Genomic DNA, 18,604 nt, shown 5'->3' on the forward strand with positions numbered 1-18,604 from the left:
TCAAAAACCTTTTGTGTCTGGCATGTGACAGAAGACTAGCCTCCATTTTACAGTTGGGAAACTGGAGCTCAGACATCGATTGCTAACAGATGGCCTAGTTGGGGTCGGTAGCCACTCATCTGACTTCTCTTCCAGTGGTCTATTTATTTCTCCCACTATGAGCTGGGCAATGTGGAAACTCCAGATTTTATTGACTTGGTGGTTTGTGATATGGTTCATTTGACCGCCCTCTGCCTGGAAAGGGGGCAAATCTGTGATCTCTCTGTCTTTCCAAATTTCCAAAGAGGAAGCATCTCTCAGCCAGAGCAGGAGCCTGAGCTTGGTTTGTAGACAGTGGGGCATATAGGTGCCTCATTGCTGTGTGCCCTGGGGCAGCAATAAATTGCTATTTGCTGATCTCCAAGCCTCTGGCAGAGATAGGGAGGGAGGGCTGGGAAAGTGACATTTCTGTAAATAACCACACCTGGTTCTAAGAGCAGAAGGATTGGCATGTCCCTGTAGCCTCATCAATTACCATCAACCTTTTGCAGAGGGAGTCCAGGGAGAGAATCTCTTCACACTCTTGTGATTATTTATAGCCACCTCATCCTGTCCGCACTCTGGGGGGAGCATGGTTTGCTTGGCAGCGGCCTCCTTCCAGATGTGTTTATACTCTTCCAGGCCCGGTGGAAAGCATCCTTCAGCCCCTCCAGTCCAGGGAGCAAAAGGGATGCCTGACATTAGGACATAAAGAAGTTGTGAAAGGGAAGACATGAGCAGGATGCCTGAATTTCTCAGTTAGATTCATGTATCTCCCAGCGAGCACTGATTGAATAGCCACTTTGCTGCTAAAGAAGGCAATTCAGGCAATTTATGGTTAAATAAACTTGCTTTGCAAGCAGGTAGACCTGGATTTAAATCCCAGCTCTGCCATTTACAAGCTGTGCAGTTTTGGTGAAGCTTCTCCCTCCATTTCCTCATCTGTAAAATAGGATAATAATAGCTCCTCTCAGGGTCATTGTGAGTATTTGAATGCAGAGGGGTAAGCAGGGACTGACACAGCAGATGATAGGTATAAGGTGCCTCTTCTTTAATTTTACATATGGAAGCTTCACAAATTTGCATGTCATCCTTGTGCAAGGGCCGTGCTAATCTTCTCTGTGTCATTCCAATTATAGTACATGTGCTGCTGAAGCCAGCACTGGTGCCTATTCTTGTAAGAGACTACTAGTTACTGTGTGTGTATGTGTGTGTGTGTGTGTGTGTGTGTGTGTGTGCGCGCGCATGATTTTGATAGAAACAGACCTCAAGAAACAGAGACAATGGTGAAAAAGTAATGATTAAAACCTAGAAAAGGAAAGAGCTCTATGGTCAGGTCTGGCCTGAGGGAACTTCATGGTGGGAGAAGGACTGAACTACCCGAGGGTCCTAGGTATGTTACTGGAGCAGCAGTGTGCCCACCGCATGACTGTGGCCTAGGCAGAATGACTTAGAGCAGCTTTTAGGAAAAGGTGGTGTAGTCTGGGAAGGTGGCCTGGGCCCAGGGTGCAGTAGCCTCTCCAGATGGAGACTTTTCTGGGCATACATACTCGTATGGAGCATTTGTGAAACAGCTAATCCAGCCCCAGTGAAAAAGAGGCCGCCTAAAGTGACAAAAAGAAAGGATACATTTTGAGTGACTTATCTGCAGTTAATGGATTTTCCTGCTCAGTTCTCTACTTTCAAAAGGTCTGCCTTCACCAATATATAGTAATTACCCAATCTATGAACTTCTTGCATTAAACAGTTTTTATAACAAATTGAAAAATTCACAAAATTAGGCAGAATAGTACAGTGAACCCTCATGAACCTATTACCCAGACACAAAATAAACTCACAGCCACTGTTGTTTCATCTGTACCCCTCCCTCCCCCTGCCAGAGTGTTTAACACACATCCCCCAAATAATGTCATCTGTAAATACTTCTGTATGCTTTTGTGAATGATGAGAGCTTTCTAAAAGAACAGTATTAACACTATCACATTGAAAAATTAATAAGTCCTTAATATCATTGAATATCCAGTATTCAAATTTCCACAATTGTCTGTTTTTTTCCAGTTGAGTTAGGATTTAAATAAGATTCATACATTGCAAGTGGTTGATATTTCTCTTTATCTCTGCAATTTATAGATTCCCCTGCCTTTCTTTTTATTCCCTTTTATGTCATTTGTTGAAGAGACCAGGTCATTTCTTGTTTTCTAGATAGGACTGCATCCCTCCGGTATCATTTACCTTGCTCCTTTGTTCCCTATATTTCCCATAAAATGGCAGCTAGACCTAGTGACTGGGTCCGATTCAGATTTCTTTCTTTCTTTGCAAGACTACATTGTAAGTATTGTCATGTGCTTCTGTCAGCCAGCACACATGACTGGTTGTCTCCTTTTTGTGATGTAACAGCCATTAATAATCATTGTTCAGATTCATGACTTCATTTGGGGATTTGCAAAATGGCGGCATTCTAATTCTGTCATTCCTTCATCATTTATTACATGGACTATTTCGATAGAGAGAACTCTTTCCTCATTAACTATTTAGAAAACTTATGACATAGTTTAATCAGGAGAATAGGTTGAATGTTTGATTTTTTCCCTCTACTTACCTGCATTCAGAATAGCGGGTTGGTTCCCTTCAATACTCCAGAGGTAACCAATGAGATTTTTTGTTTTATGCTATTATTAGGAAGGAACTTATGAATTTAAACATATTCCATGTGTTTAAATCCATTGTAGTTGTTCTCTTTTGTGCTGATTTTTTTTTTTTTTAATTTCTGGCCAGTGAATGTGAACCTCTTTCTTGAGTTGCGTCCTGAATTCTGACATGACCATGTCCCCAGTCATCATTTTCTGGAAACAAAAGGTGTCCAAGCTTGGAAATGGAAATCCCTCTTAAAGAGAAAATATATTATAAGTTTATACTGATACTTACAACCCAAATTTAAGATTACAGGGCTTTGCTTAGCCCTTCAATTTTATTTTGAATCTTTTCCTCTTATGCTAAAAGTCTTTGTTCTTTTTTTTTTTTTAATTTTTTTTTAACGTTTATTTATTTTTGAGACAGAGACAGAGCATGAACGGGGGAGGGTCAGAGAGAGAGAGGGAGACACAGAATCGGAAACAGGCTCCAGGCTCTGAGCTGTCAGCACAGAGCCCGACGCGGGGCTTGAACTCACGAACTGCGAGATCATGACCTGAGCCGAAGTCGGATGCTTAACCGACTGAGCCACCCAGGCGCCCCTAAAAGTCTTGGTTCTTAATGACAATAGTGTAATTGCTTATTTGCTTTACCTTAATATATAGATTTTAGAAAAATCATGCCAAAATAGGATTAGTGAAAATAGTTATTATGAACTTTTGTATTTTCAAGCTATTTAAAATAATATACCTCTGCATCAGGCTATAATCTCAGTGCACAGTTAGGTCCATTTATTTTATTTTGCTTTTGTTTTAGGAATTGTTTTTTCATCCTGATTTAACATAATCTATAGCCACCTAAAACATTTTCGTGGCTCATTTTCCTAGAAGTAGGTCTCTTGGGTCAAATAAAAAAAAAACACTACACTTGTGGTGAGCATCGTGTGATATATAGAATTGTCAATTCACTCTGTTTTTCACCTGAAACTAATATAACATTGTATGTCAACTATACACTTCAATAAAAAATTATAAAAAATTAAAAAACAAGGTATTATTCACAGAAGTCCAACTTCTATCCCAAACTCCCTTTTTCCTTCTTTCCCTTTAGCCAAGATTTTATTTACTTTATGGTTTATACTTCTGTAATTATCTACATAAGTAAATCCATATCTGATTCTTGTGTGTGTGTGTGTGTGTGTGTGTGTGTGTGTGTGTGTGTACAGAACTATATTCTGGAGCTCATGCTATAGTTATATACAAAGATAGTCTGCATTGGTTTCTCTAGATGCATAGTATTTCACTATTTGGATGTACTGTAGTTTCTCCAGTAGACTCCTATTGATGAACATTTGGGGTTTTTGCTATTACAAAATAAGTGTCCATATTTTTGTGTTTTTGTCAGTGTTTCTTTAGGACAGATGCCTAGAAATAAGCTTCCTGGGTCAAAGGGTCAGAATGCATATGTTATTTTGTTAAAAATTGCCAAATTCCCCTCTGTAGGATTTGTACCAGCAATGATGAGAGTGCCTGTTTTCTCAAAGCCTGGCCAAATGAATACTCATCAATCTTGAATTTGTTGCCACTGTGATAGGTGAAAAATGGTATACTATTGTGTTTTTAATTTACCATTTTCTTATTATGTGCACAATCAAGATCTTTTCATGTAGATAAAGGCATTTGTATTTAGTTTTCTATGAATTGTCTGTATATATTCCTAGCATTTTTTCTCTGTAGCATTATTAGTCTTCATTCTTTCTTTTTTTTAAGTTTACTTATTTTGAGACAGAGAGAGAGAGAAGAGAATGTGTGAGTGAGAGGGGGAGGGGCAGAGAGAGAGAGAAGGAGAGAAATAATCCCAAGCAGGCTCAATGCTGTCAGTGCAGAGCCCAACATGGAGCTCAATCTCATGACTGTGACATCATGACCTGAGCAGAAATGTAGAGTCAGATGCTTAACTGGCACCTCTCATTCTTTCTTTTTCAAGGTTCTTTATATATGGTAAATATTAAACTTTTATTTATGATAAAAGTTGAAAAATTGAAAACGTTGAAGTTTGTTATTTGTTTCTTTACTTTCCTTATGGTGTTTTTATGCCATGTAAGTTAAAATTTTTTTTTCTTCTTTTATGTAATAAATTCCTTAATCTTTTCCCTTATGGCTTCTAAACGTTGAGTCAGAGGTAGGAAAGTGCCCCTCACTCTTGGATTATAGAATATTTTTTTCTATACTTGTATGGACTCATTTAATATGTTTAATTTTCTAATCCACTTGGAATTTATCTTGGTACATGGTTTGGGCAATGAATACAATTTTATCTTTTCTATGGCTATTCAGTTAGCTCCATGCCTTTGATTAAAAAAAAAAAAGTCATCATTTTCCCCAATAACTTGAGATTCTTCCTTTATAATATACTAAATTTCCAAATGCATTTGGATCTATTTCTGGATTTTCTATTTTGTTTCACTGGGTCATGCATGTTGCACCACCACATTTTTAATTAGAGACATTAGAGTATGTTTCAGTGTCTCACAATGTTATCCCTTTCCCATTTCTCTCTCTCTTTTCAGGCTTTCCCCTCTTGGCTATTCTTGCTTGTCTGTTCTTCCAAATGAATTTTATAAAAAAATGATCTAGTTCCAGAAAGAAACTTAGTCATATTTTTGTTGGATTATATTAAATTTATGAACTATATGACATGTTATGAACTTATTTTGACCTAAAATTTCTGATATTGAGTCTTCCTGTCTAGGAATGTGTTATATCTTTTCATTTATGCAAGGTTATTTTTGTGCATTTTTGAATTATTCTATAGTTATTCTTCCTATAGGTCCTGGACATTTCTTGCTAAGTTTACACCTGGGTATTTAATTTTATTTAGTTTTCACAAAGGCGGTTTTCTCATCCAATATAAACTGATTTTTATTTGTATATAGGGGAAGATCTGATTTTTGTATATTGATTTTATAACCTACTGTACTAAATTATTTTGTTTGTAGTTGTTTTCTAGTACTGTAGTAATTTGGATTTTTCTAGATACACACTTATATAATTCTTAGCTCTATTAAGCTCTATTAATATGATGGATAATATTAATGAATTTTAGAATATTGAATCTATTCTACTTGGTCATGATGAATGTTTTAATGTCCTGTTGGATTCTGTTTGCTAATTATTGATATTTATAAGATAAATTGGTCTGTAATTTTCTTTTGTTGATGCAATCATTTTCAGGTTTAGATAGATGTTATACTCACTTCATATAATAATTTTTAAATATAGGATTTCTCTGAGAAACAGCCTGGGCCTGGGACATTTTTGTGAGAAATTTTTTCTGCTTCCTCTATTTCTTCTGTGGTATTTTATATGTTTGGACTTTCTGTCTCCACTGGGATTGATTTTGACAAGTTGTATTTGCTAGAAAATTATCCATTTCATCTACTTTTCCAAAATTTATTTGCGAAGAATTGTACAAAGTCAACTCTTATCATTAAAAAAGTGCTTAGTTTGGTTATTTCCTCCTTGTCATTTCTAATTTTATGTATATAAAACCCCCCTTTTTTCCCAGGTACATCAGCTAACAGCTTATTTTATTATGTTCTTTTTTTCAAATAATTAACTTTTAGATGCATTTATTAGTTCTCTTTTTTTTCTGTTTTTAACTCATATCTTTGTTAAGGTATAACTAACTTACTGTGAAATTCATTATGGGTACAGTTTGATGATTTTGACAAATTGTATGTGGAACAAAACACTAATTAAGATAGAAAACAATTCTATCACTCTAAAAAGTTTCTTCTCCCTCCTCTCCAGACAACCTCCTACTGTATCCCAGAGGTAACAGTGTTCTAATATCTACCACCATAGTTTAGTTTTTCCAGTTTTCAAATATATTATAAATTGATTCTACAGTATATGCTATTTTGTGTCTGGCTTCTTGTACTTAATTTATGTTTTAAGATTTACACATGTCCTTGAATGTATCAGTAATATGTTCTTTTTAATTTATGGGTGGTAGTGCATATTAGATATACCACAATTTATGCATTCATTTGTTGATGAATTTAGTTTATTCCATTTTGGGGGTATAAGAATAAAAGTGCTCTTCAAAATTAAACTACTGGGACTACACCGAAATAAAAAGCTTTTTCATGGTGAAAGAAACCATCAACAAAACAAAAAGCAACTGATTGAATAGGAGAAGATACTTGTAAATGATACATCTGATAAAGGGTTAATATCCAAAATATATAAAGAACTTATACAGCTCAACCCCAAAACAAAATCCAATTAAAAATCCAATTTTAATCCAATTAAAAATGGGCAGAACACATGAATAGATATTTCCCCAAAGAAGACATACAGATGGCCAACACACACATGAAAAGATGCTCAACATCACTAATCATCAAGGAAATGCAAATCCACACCACAGTATCACCTCACACCTGTCAGAATGGGTAAAATAAAAAACACAAGAAATAAATGTTGTGGAGAACATGGAGTAAAAGGAACCCTTGTGCACTTGGGAATGCAAGCTTGTGCAGCCACTGTGGAAAACAGTATGGAGGTTTCTCAAAAAATTAAAAATAGAATTACCATATGATCCACTACTTCCACTACTGGGTATTTGCCCAAAGAAAACAAAAACACTAATTCAAAAAGGTATATAGACCCCTATGTTTATTGGCACATTATTTATAGTAGCCCAGATATGGAAGCAACTCGAGTGTCCATCCATAGATGAATGGATAAAGAAGGTGTGGTGTGTGTGTGTGTGTGTGTGTGTGTGTGTGTATATATATATATATATATATATGAAAATTACTCAGCCATAAAAAAATGAAGTCTTGCCATTTGCAACAACATGGATGGATGTAGAGGGTATAATGCTAAGTGAAATAAGTCAGTCAGAGAAGGACAAGTGCCATATGATTTTACTCATATGTGGAATTTAAGAAACAAAATAAATGAACACAGAAAAAAGAGACAAAAGCACAGATTCTTTTTTTTATAATTTAACTTTATTTTTTATTTTTTAAAATTTGCATCCAAATTCGTTAGTATATAGTGAAGCAATCATTTCAGGGGTAGATTCCTTAATGCCCCTTACCCATTTAGCCCATCCCCCCTCCCACAACTACTCCAGCAACCCTCAGTTTGTTCTCCATATTTTTGAGTCTCTTTTGAAAAACACAGATTCTTCACTGTAGGGAACAAAATGGTAGTTGCCAAAGGGGAGGTGGGTGGAGCATAAATGATATAGGTGAAGGTGATTAAGAGCACACTTACCGTGATGAGCACTGAGGAATTGTTGAATCATTATACAGCTGAAACTAATATAACACTATAAGCTAATTATACTTGAATTAAAAAATAAAAGAAGAAAAAAAAGCCGCTATAAATATTTTTGCACAAGTCTTTTTGTGAATACGTTTTCATTTTACTTGAGTGTATACCTAAAAGTGGAACAGTTTGCTCATAAGGTAGGAGTGTGCTAGCTGTTGTAAAAAACAGTTCCACTTGTTATTTATCTAAAGGAAATGAAAACACTAACTCAACAAGATATCTGCATGCCAGTGTTCATTGCAGCATAATTATTTACAATAGCCAAGACATGGAAGCAACCTAAATGTCCATCGATGGATGAATAATGGGTGAATGGATAAAGAAAATGTCACACACACACACACACACACACACACACACACACACACACACACACTGGAATATTATTCTATTATTCAGCCATGAAAAGAAGGAAATCTTTCCATTTGTGACAACATGAATGGAACTTGAGGGTATTATGCTAAGTAGAGTAAGCTAGCCAGAGAAAGACAAATACCATATGATCTCACACGTGGAATCTTAAAAAGAAACACAAGGAACTCATACATACAGAGAATAGATTGACCAGGGGATGCTTTGAGGTGGTGAAATGAGTGAAGATGGTCAAAAGGTACACATTTTCAGTTATAAAATAAGTAAGTCCTGGGGATGCTGTATACAAATATATACTGTATACATGGTGTATACAAATATAATGGTACATATCAATTATGTCTCAATAAAATTTTTAAAAATAATAAAAAAGTTAAAAAAAACAAGAAATTATTTTTCAAAAGTGTTGTACCATTAACAAACTACCAACAATGTATGAATGTTCCAGTTGCTCTATATTCTCACTGACAACTGGTATCATCAGTCTTAAATTTTAGCCATTCTAATGGATGTGGAGTGATATTTCATTTCGGTTTTAATTTTAATTTCTCTGATGACTAATGATGTTAAACATCCTTTCATGTGCTTATTAGCCATTTATATATTTTCTTTTGTGAAGTTCTTCTTGAAGCATTTGCCCTTTTTAAATAGTTGTAGTTTTATTAGTGATTTTAGTTCTTTTTAAAAAAATGTTTATTTATTTTTGAGAGAGAGTTAGAGAGTGAGCAGGGGAGGGGCAGAAAGAGAGGGAGACAGAGAATTCCAAGCAGGCTTTGCACTGTCAGCAGGAAGCCCAATGTGGGGCTCTAACTCATGAGCCATGAGATCATAACCTGAGCTGAAATCAAGAGTCGGACACTTAACCAACTAAGCCACCCAGGTGCCCCAATTTGTAGTTCTTTATATATTTCTTATACAACTTCTTTGTCAGGTATATGTTTTGCAGATATTTTCTTTTGGTCTGTGACTTGCCTTCCCCTCCACCCCTTCTTAATTGTATCTTTTGATATGTGGATGTTGTTAATTTTGGTGAAGCCCAATTTATCATTTTTTTCTTTTATATTTAGCATATTTTGTGTTCTCTTTGGAAACGTTTTCCCTATCCCTAGGTCATAAGGGTATTCTCCTATATTTTCTTCTAGTTTTATTGTTTTAGCACTTTCCTATCTTGAATTAATTCCTGTATATGGTCTGAGGTTTTTGATTTTGATTTTTAACATGGATATCCAGTTGTCAGATTCATTGAAAAGGCTTTTCTTTCTTCATTGAATGGCCTTAACATCTTTGTGAAAAATCAATTGACTGTATACACATGGGTCTGCTTCTGTTTTCTCTAGACATCTATTTGTCTACACTTACACCAATACCACACTGCATTGATTACTGTAACTTTATAGTAAATTTTGAAATCAGTAAATATAAGTCCTATGACTTTTTAAAAAGATTTAACAAGATTGTTGTGGCTATTTCAGGCCCTTTGCCTTTCCATTTACATTTTAGAATCAGCTTGTCAATTTCTATAAAAAAAGCCTTCTGGGATTTTGGGGGGGATTTGTGTGAGTTTGATAGCACCGCCACAACAAAATACCACAGACTGGGTGGCTTAAACAGCAGAAATGTATATTCACACAGTTCTGGAAGCTAGAAGTCCAAGGTCAAGGTGCCAGCAGGTTTAGTTTCTCCTTGGCTTGCAGATGGCTGCCTCCATGCTGTGTCTTCACGTGGTCTTTCCTCTGTGTGGGGGCATCCTCAGTGTCTCTGTGTGCTCGTTATTTCCTCTTTGTAAAGGACACCAGTCGGATCGCATCAGGCATCACCCTAATGGCTTTATTTTAACTCAGTCACCTCTTTAAAGACCCTGTCTCCAGATGCAGTCACTTTCTGAGGTACGGGGGGGGGGGGTCAGGGTTTCAACATATGAATTGGGGGGCACACAATTTAGTTCATAACAGGATTATGTTGGACCTATAGATCAACCTTGAGATAAATGACGTCTTAACAGTATTGAGGCTTCATATAACATGAACATGTTATATCTCTCCATATATCTGAGTCTTCTTTAATTTCCCAGAGATGTTTTATAATTTTCAGTATAGAGGGCTTGCATATATTTTGTTCAATTTACTCTTAAACTTTTTCTGGTTTTTGATACTTTTGTAAATGGTATTTTTCAATTTATTTTCCAATTGTGGCTAGTATATAGACATGCGGTTACTTTTTGTATATTGCTCTTGTATCCTGAAAGGTTGTTAAATTCTCTTATTAATTGGTAGATTTGGGGGTATTTTACGTGTGTAATAATTTACTTGTTCCTTTCCAAGCTTTATGCTTTTTTTCTTCCTTTACTGCATTGGCTGGGACCAAATCTCAGTACAATGCAGAATAGTAGACATCCTTGACTTATGCCTGTTCTTAGAAGAAAAGTGTTGCCTTTCTGCCCGTGGACGCCGCTGAGTAAGCATCGTGAAACTCTCCCCTCTCACCGCCATCATGTCTAAGTCTGAGTCTCCCAAAGAGCCTGAACAGCTGCGGAAGCTTTTCATCGGAGGTTTGAGCTTTGAAACAACCAAGGAGAGTCTGAGGAGCCATTTTGAGCAGTGGGGAATGCTTACGGACTGTGTGCTAATGAGAGATCCAAACACCAAGTTCTCCAGAGGCTTTGGGTTTGTCACGTATGCATGCCACTGTGGAAGAGGTGGACACAGCCACGAATGCAAGGCCACACAAGGTGGATGGAAGAGTTGTAGAACCAAAGAGGGCTGTCTCGAGAGAAGATTCTCAAAGACCTGGTGCCCACTTAACTGTGAAAAAGATTTTTGTCAGTAGCATTAAAGAAGACACTGAAAAACATTACCTAAAATATTATTTTGAACAGTATGGGAAAATTGAAGTGATTGAAATCATGACTGACCGAGGCAGTGGCAAAAAGAGAGGCTTTGCTTTTGTAACATTTGGCAACCATGACTCTGTAGACAAGATTGTCATTAAAAAATGCCATACTGTGAATGGCCACAACAGTGAAGTAAGGAAAGCTTTATCTAAGCAAGAGATGGCTGGTGCTTCTTCCAGCCAAAGAGGTCGAAGTGGTTCTGGGAACTTCAGCAGTGGTTGTGGAGGTGGTTTTGGTGGGAACGACAACTTTGGCCATGGAGGAAACTTCAGTGGGTGAGGTGGCTTTGGTGGCAGTCAAGGTGGTGGTGGATATGGTGGCAGTGGGGATGGCTATAACGGATTTGGTAATGATGGTGGTTATGGAGGAGGCGGCCCTGGTTACTCTGGAGGAAGCAGAGGCTATCAAAGTGGTGGACAGGGTTATGGAAACCAGGGCAGTGGCTATGGCGGGAGTGGCAGCTATAACAATGGAGGAGGTGGAGGCAGCTTTGGCAGTGGTAGTGGAAGCAACTTTGGAGGTGGTGGAAGCTGTAATGATTTTAGCAATTACAACAATCAATCTTCAAATTTTGGACCCATGAAAGGAAATTTTGGAGGCACAAGCACTGGCCCCTATGGTGGTGGAGGCCAATACTTTGCCAAACTATGAAACCAAAGTGGCTGTGGTGGTTCCAACAGCAGCAGTAGCTATGGCAGTGGCGTAAGGTTTTAATTACTGCCAGGAAACAAAGCTTAGCAGGAGAGGAGAGCCAGAGAAGTGACAGGGAAGCTATAGGTTACAACAGATTTGTGAACTCAGCCAAGCACAGTGGTGGCAGGGCCTAGCTGTTACAAAGAAGACATGTTTTAGACAATACTCATGTGTATGGGCAAAAAACTCGAGGACTGTATTTGTGACTAATTGTATAGCAGGTTATTTTAGTTTCTGTTCTGTGGAAAGTGTAAAGCATTCCAACAAAGGGTTTTACTGTAGATTTTTTTTTTTTGCACCCATGCTGTTGATTGCTAAATGTAATAGTCTGATCATGATGCTGAATAAATGTGTCTTTTTTAAAATGTGCTGTGTAAAGTTAGTCTACTCTGAAGCCATCTTGGTAAACCACCCCAACAGTGTGAAGTTAGAATTTCTTCAGGGTGATGCCAGATTCCATCTGAAATTTATTTGCAACCTGCTTGGGCACAGAAGCCATTGTCTCCACAAACATTGGTATGGTTGAACTGACAGTTAACATGTTGTGACCTGGAGTTCACCGTTAAAAGGGTCACCCAAGCAAAGTCCTGGAGTTTATTTGGTTATTAATATGATTGTTGGCACATCCTATGCAATATATATAAATTGAATTATGGTATCAGATACAGTTATAGATGGGATTAAAGCTTGTGTATCATCCATTATCATGTGTAATCAATAAATGATTTAATATTCTCTTGAAAAAAAAGAAGAAAAGTGTTCCATGTTTCATTACGTATGAAGTTTGTTTTAGGTTTTTCATACGTACCCTTTTACAACCCTGGTGGCTAGGAGAATGTACCTATCAGATCTCCAAGTGTGGGGCAATTAAAGCCTGACAGCTCCAGCAGCTGCATTTTGAAATCCCTCACTTTTTTGTGCTAACGGGACACTTCCCAAAGACTTTTCCCAGGCAATGCCTAGGAGACATGGGGTTCCTCTAGTGGGTGGGTGACCTGAAGGCTTTACGTAACTCTAAAAGCTGTACTGGAGTTTTGTAGTCTTCTCTACCACTGGCCTTCCTCCTCTCCTCCTTCACCTGAAGTAAGATTTGTATTCATCTTCTTCCAGGACTTTTCCTTATTTCCTCTCGAAAGCATTTCCTCTGATAAATGTCTTGCATGTCTAATCTTATTTTGGTATCTGCTTCTTGGAGAACCCATACTAACACAGAGATTGAGGAATTAGTTTGCTGAGAGACTTTTTTCCTTAATCATGAATATGTATTGAATTTTGTGAAAGGGTTTTTCTGCATTTACTGGAATGATAATATGATTTTTCTCCTTTTTTTCTTTTTAATATGGTTACATTGAATGCTTTTTGAAAGTTAAGCCAGCCTTGCATTCCTGAAGTGAACTTTAATCATGAAGCTTATCCTTTTTATATACTGTTGCATCTTGCAGTATTTTCAAGGGTTTTATGTCTAGATTCGTGGGGGATATTGATCTGTAATGTCCAGTGTCTTCATAAGGTTTTGGTACCAAGGTTTTTCTAGTCTCATAAAATTAGTTTGGAAGTGTTTCCTCCTCTTCTATTTTCTAAAACAGTTTATGTAAGATTGGCATTTTATCTTTTAAATGTTTTGATAGAATTCACCCAGGCAGCCATCTGGTGCCTGGGTTTTCTTTGTTTTCCTCTCTGCATTTTTGTCTTTATTTCTGGCTTATTTATTGTCTGTGGGGACATTTTGCTCCTTATTCTCTTTTTTCCTTAAAATAACTTTGTGTGGGATTGAAACACAATTCTTTTTTGTTGATCATGCTTGAAGGGCATGAGTTCTCCTATTCACTTTGGAGGGGAGCGTGGGCCAGGATCATTTTCCTAGTTTCATAGCTCTAGAGTTCACTATTCTGATGTTATTTCAAAGAGTTCAAATATATGGCTTTAATTTATTCTAACATTTGCTGGCTCAGTTACCTTCCCCCAGTTTTATCAGGAATGTTTCTTTCCTTTCCCCCTAATACCTTGTCCTACATAAATTAGATTCTATTCTCAGTATTTTCTACTCAATGTAGGCCTTTGTCTTGGAAGGTTGCTCTTGTTATTTCTAAGAGCTCATAGTACCCAGACTGCTCTGGTATTGTCTGATCTTGTGCTCAGAAACTAAATTGTGCAAGACCCCTGCCAGTTATGGCCGTTTTCCCCAGATTGTGTTCCCCTTCCCTTGGGAATATCTATTGGCAATTTTGGGTTCCCCAAATCTCAGGTTCAACACAAATCTCTTTGTCTCTTGTTGGCTTCCCCCTGCACATTTGCTGATGTTACATGGTTTTGGTGGTATTCATGGTTGTTCCTCAATTGTTCATATTTTGGAGCTGGTCTGAATTCTTTGTTTTGCTGTAGATATTGTCTGAAGGATTTTGGTTTTGCTGTGTTAGTCTCTTTCTGTTTTGTGGGATGACTAAAAAAAGATAAAAAATTACATCATCATTGCTACCACCTTCCCTAGAATCCCACACGTGCCTCTAGAAATTTTTTGGCAGTGGGGGGTGAAGATATGCAGTTATATGTCTACCTTAGGAGCTTAAGAAATTTGTACAAACCACCAGGAGTCCTATTTGATTTTGAAAGTGTTAGGACTCGGGGCGCCTGGGTGGCTCAGTCTGTTGGGCGGCCGACTTCGGCTCAGGTCATGATCTCGCGGTCTGTGAGTTCGAGCCCCGTGTCGGGCTCTGTGCTGACAGCTCAGAGCCTGGAGCCTGTTTCCGATTCTGTGTCTCCCTCTCTCTGACCCTCCCCTGTTCATGCTCTGTCTCTCTCTGTCTCAAAAATAAATAAACGTTAAAAAAAAAAAAAAGAAAGTGTTAGGACTCTTGTGTGAAACTACAAAAGCCCTTTATATTTGATGGTAGTATGCCCAGAACACTAAAATTAATACTTGTGAAATAAAAGTGGGAAGAAAAATAAGAAGCTTCTCACTGAGCTTTTCTTGGTACTAGGTATTGTGTGAAATCTTTAATATGGTTGTTCTCAGTTAAGTCTCTCAACCACCGTATGAGCCCGGTATTATTATCACCCCTACTTTATCCCTTTTATCACTGTTATCATAAGGCAGGTAGCATCGCACCTACTTTAGTGTTGAAAATGAAGCATAGAGAGTTTTGTTACTTTTCCATAGTGACACATTCCTCAAACCCAAATCTGGTGCTTGTAGCCATTTACCATACCACCTCCCACCTATTTGTGCACATACACCAGCGGGGAAAGGAGTTCAGAGGGCTAGAGTATCACTATTATGTAGGGAATCACTCTCAAGTAGGTACCTGACCTCTTGCCTGAGTCATGGAGGTGGTACCATGTGTCTAGCCTTAATGACTTGTCCTGAGGACATAATGCAACACTCCCTCCTCCCCTACAAAACTGTTGATGGAGTATCATAAGAAGATGGCAACTCAGTAGTTCAATGGTAGGAAGAAAAGGCCCTCCCCAATCAGGCAGGGCAGCCAAGGCAGATTTATCAATAATAGCAAGGCCAGTATTAGAAGCTTCAGTGGAGATCATCAAATAACAGATGGGAGACCAGCTTCATTGGAAACATTAGAAAAGCTTCAGTTGCTCAGGATTAGAATGTATGAGTCAGCCTGCCATGCTAGAGGAAAGGTAATGGGTTCAGCTCTTTGACTTCCAAGTGATTCTCTTAAGAAACTAAGGTCATTGATGGAGATTTCTACCCAGAGGCAATATGGATTAAGCGTGGGGGTTCTAGAGCAAGATACCTGATTCATATCCTGGCTTTGTCAGTTCCTGGCTGTGGGAACCTCTGCAAATTCCTTGATGCTTTTTGCCTCCATTCCCTGAACTGTAAATAGGGAGAGTAGTAACACCCACTTCATTGTGTTGCTGGCAGGATTAAATGAGTCAACACATGTAAAGCACTTAGAATGAATGATTCCTTGTGTCCTCTACGTCTCTAAATATGCTTTTTCTAGTTGCAGGACATCCTCATTATTTGCAGATTATGTATCTGCAAATTTGCCTACTGGCTAAAATCTATTTGTAACCCCAACATCAATACTTAAGGTGATTTCATGGTCATTTATGGCATGTGCAGAATGGCGACAAATTTGAGTGGCCTGACGTGCACATACCTGGCTGAAGTTGGACAAGTGAGCTCTGCCTTCTTGTTTCAGTTCTCATACTGGTAACAAGGGTCCTTTCCAGTCTATTTAGTGCCACGTTTTCTTCTACATTTTTGGGCTTTATTTGGTTGATTTCCTTGTCTAAAGGGCTTCAGGTGTGGTGCTGAAGAACTGTCTGCTAAACACAAGTTGGGTTCCTAAGCACAAGAAAGCTGGGATGTGCCTTACAGAGAAAGTATGTGTGTTAGATAAGCTTTGTTGAGGCATGAGTTATAATGCTGTTGGCTGTAAGGTCAATGTTAATGAATTGACAATATATATTAAATAAGGTGTTTACACAGAAACACACAGAAAACAAAGCTATGTTGTGAGTGGAGGCTCATAAGAAACTAGTCCTGATTTCCTCTGTGAGCAGTGGTTCCGATTGGAGACAGCCTGATGTGACCTAACTACCATGAGTAATGAGAATCCCTTGTTTTGTCTTACCAGACTCCCCCAGCCTATGAGGCCCGGAGAAGTGAGGCATATGGGAATGAGCAGATTTCTGCCTCATGTGTACCAAACAGACACATTTTAAGGTCAGGACCACAGTTTTGTATGGTTCCATGCCTTTCTTGACAAAATGCAGGCAGGACACGGGTATCTTGAGAACCTTCAGCCTCAGAGGCTCTTTGGGCCAGTGGGGCAGGCCACGGTCACCAGGCACAAGGGCAGAAGCTGGCCAGCTGACTGCTCCCTTGGTGAGTTAGGAGCCACTGCCAGGAGATGGTTAACCCTGACTAGGGGATTGAGCTGTGCCTCTGCTCCTTTCCTGCCTCCTTGGACTTGGCCTGACAATTGCCTTTTATGTGGCAGCTTCAGAAAGCACCTGGCAGACCCCCGAGACAAAACTGAGATCATAGTTACTAGGCCTCCCTGGTAACTGTCACTAAATGCTCTTCTGCCTGAGGAGAAACGCGTGTGGCGTGTTTGCAGCCCTTGCTGGGGTTTCAGGAGGAAATGGACTAGTGAAGGGAACACGCAGTGTCTTGGGCACTGAAATGAAAAGAATTTCTGGTCACAAACCACATGGGAGTCCCTCTAGCAAGAAAGGTGGTGTTGCACCCTATCCCACTGCCACATCACAATGCAAGCTCATAAAGCTGGAGCACAGGAAAGCCATCGTGACCTGGTAACAACTTGGCAAGTGGGCACAATATTGCTGACAGTTGTAACAGCACATTGCCAGAACTTTCCATCACGACAAAGTGGAACTTGGCACCGACACAACTCCACACCGTGAGAGTGTAGGCAGACCCTATACCACACACTACTGCCACCACCACGCCATGCCACGAGGGTTGTCATGTGACAACCTGATAGCCCCACTGCCCTTAGCGTGGGATCACCGCTTGTGTACCACCACACTGCAATACACCAGCATGTTGCAAAGTTCTAACCCCATAGCATCTGTTTTGACCAACTTCTTTGATGGAGTCTCATCAGCTCAGAGTCTAGATATTTCAGGGACCTTTAAGCCCAGCCTGGAAGCACCACTGACAGAAACATCCAAAGGAGTTCCCTCTGGCTGCTCCCTCCAAGTGCTATTGGTGGACATGCCTGCCTAGTTTACCAGGTGTGAGGACAGAGCTCATTTCTTCTTCCCCTTTGTATGTGTCAGCACTTAACATAGCACCTTGCTGAGAGGGAGTGTAAGTAGGAAAAGGCTGTTTGGTGAATATGGCCTTGAGGTAAAGAGATCCAATGACATCAGGGGGTCATTGTATAAGTCATAGTCACAGGCTCAGAAGTCACTTCAGACTAGAATCAATCAATGGTTCCCAGAATGTACTCATTCCTATATTTATTTTTGCCATATTTGTGTATTACTTATTAAGCGCGGTATCTTTAAATGTACATATTTTTTAAACATGCATACGTATTTCTTAAAAAGAAGATAAAAAGCCAAAAGAATCGATAGCCCCTTACCCCATCTCCCTGGAGGAGTTATTCCGATGTTGGCCTCTGGGCCCTGCTTGATGTGTGAGGGCTACATTTCAGATGCTAAAGCCTGAGACAGTCTATGCCCCAAGATGAAGAGAAGGTTCCAGGGATCTGGTGGCATCAGCCACAGCCAGGTAGAGGGCGTTGGGCCTGTGTGTGTGTGTCTGAGGCTAGGAAAATGGTTGCCACAGGGAGACTAGGAGACTTAAATTGGTGTCCTTGGGCCTTCCTGAGATGAGGGAAGTGGGGCTCTTGCAGTATGCTGGCAGGGGATATAATCCTGGAACTACTCTGTGTTACAATACCACCCTAGCTAACTGACATTTATTGAGCTCTTCAACTAACGTATCCTACACTCTCTTTTAAATTATATAGCACCTGGATGAGGTTGGTATTTTCCACTATTGCCTGTTGACAGTTGGTAAACTAAGGCTCAGAGTGGTTGTGACTTGCACAAGATCACACAGCTAGCAAGAACCGGAGGCAGAGTTCAACTGCAGGCTGGCAGTTCTCTGGTTTCAGAGTCTGGACTCCTAACCATTATACTTGAC

The 18,604-nt window shown here is 39.0% G+C and overlaps 1 non-coding gene and 1 pseudogene across 1 annotated transcript; one reads left to right on the top strand and one right to left on the bottom strand.

The window, feature by feature from the left end:
• Nucleotides 1–1,074: 1,074 nt before the first annotated feature.
• LOC113603513 (U6 spliceosomal RNA) lies at nucleotides 1,075–1,181 on the bottom strand. The gene has a single exon (XR_003425113.1). It is a non-coding gene; the product is annotated as a U6 spliceosomal RNA (small nuclear RNA).
• Nucleotides 1,182–8,745: 7,564 nt separating this feature from the next.
• Nucleotides 8,746–12,708, top strand: LOC106971828 (heterogeneous nuclear ribonucleoprotein A1-like; annotated as a pseudogene).
• Nucleotides 12,709–18,604: the final 5,896 nt, after the last annotated feature.

Source organism: Acinonyx jubatus, chromosome D1 (genome assembly GCF_027475565.1).
Source record: "Acinonyx jubatus isolate Ajub_Pintada_27869175 chromosome D1, VMU_Ajub_asm_v1.0, whole genome shotgun sequence".
NCBI classification, from domain to species: Eukaryota; Metazoa; Chordata; class Mammalia; order Carnivora; family Felidae; genus Acinonyx; species Acinonyx jubatus.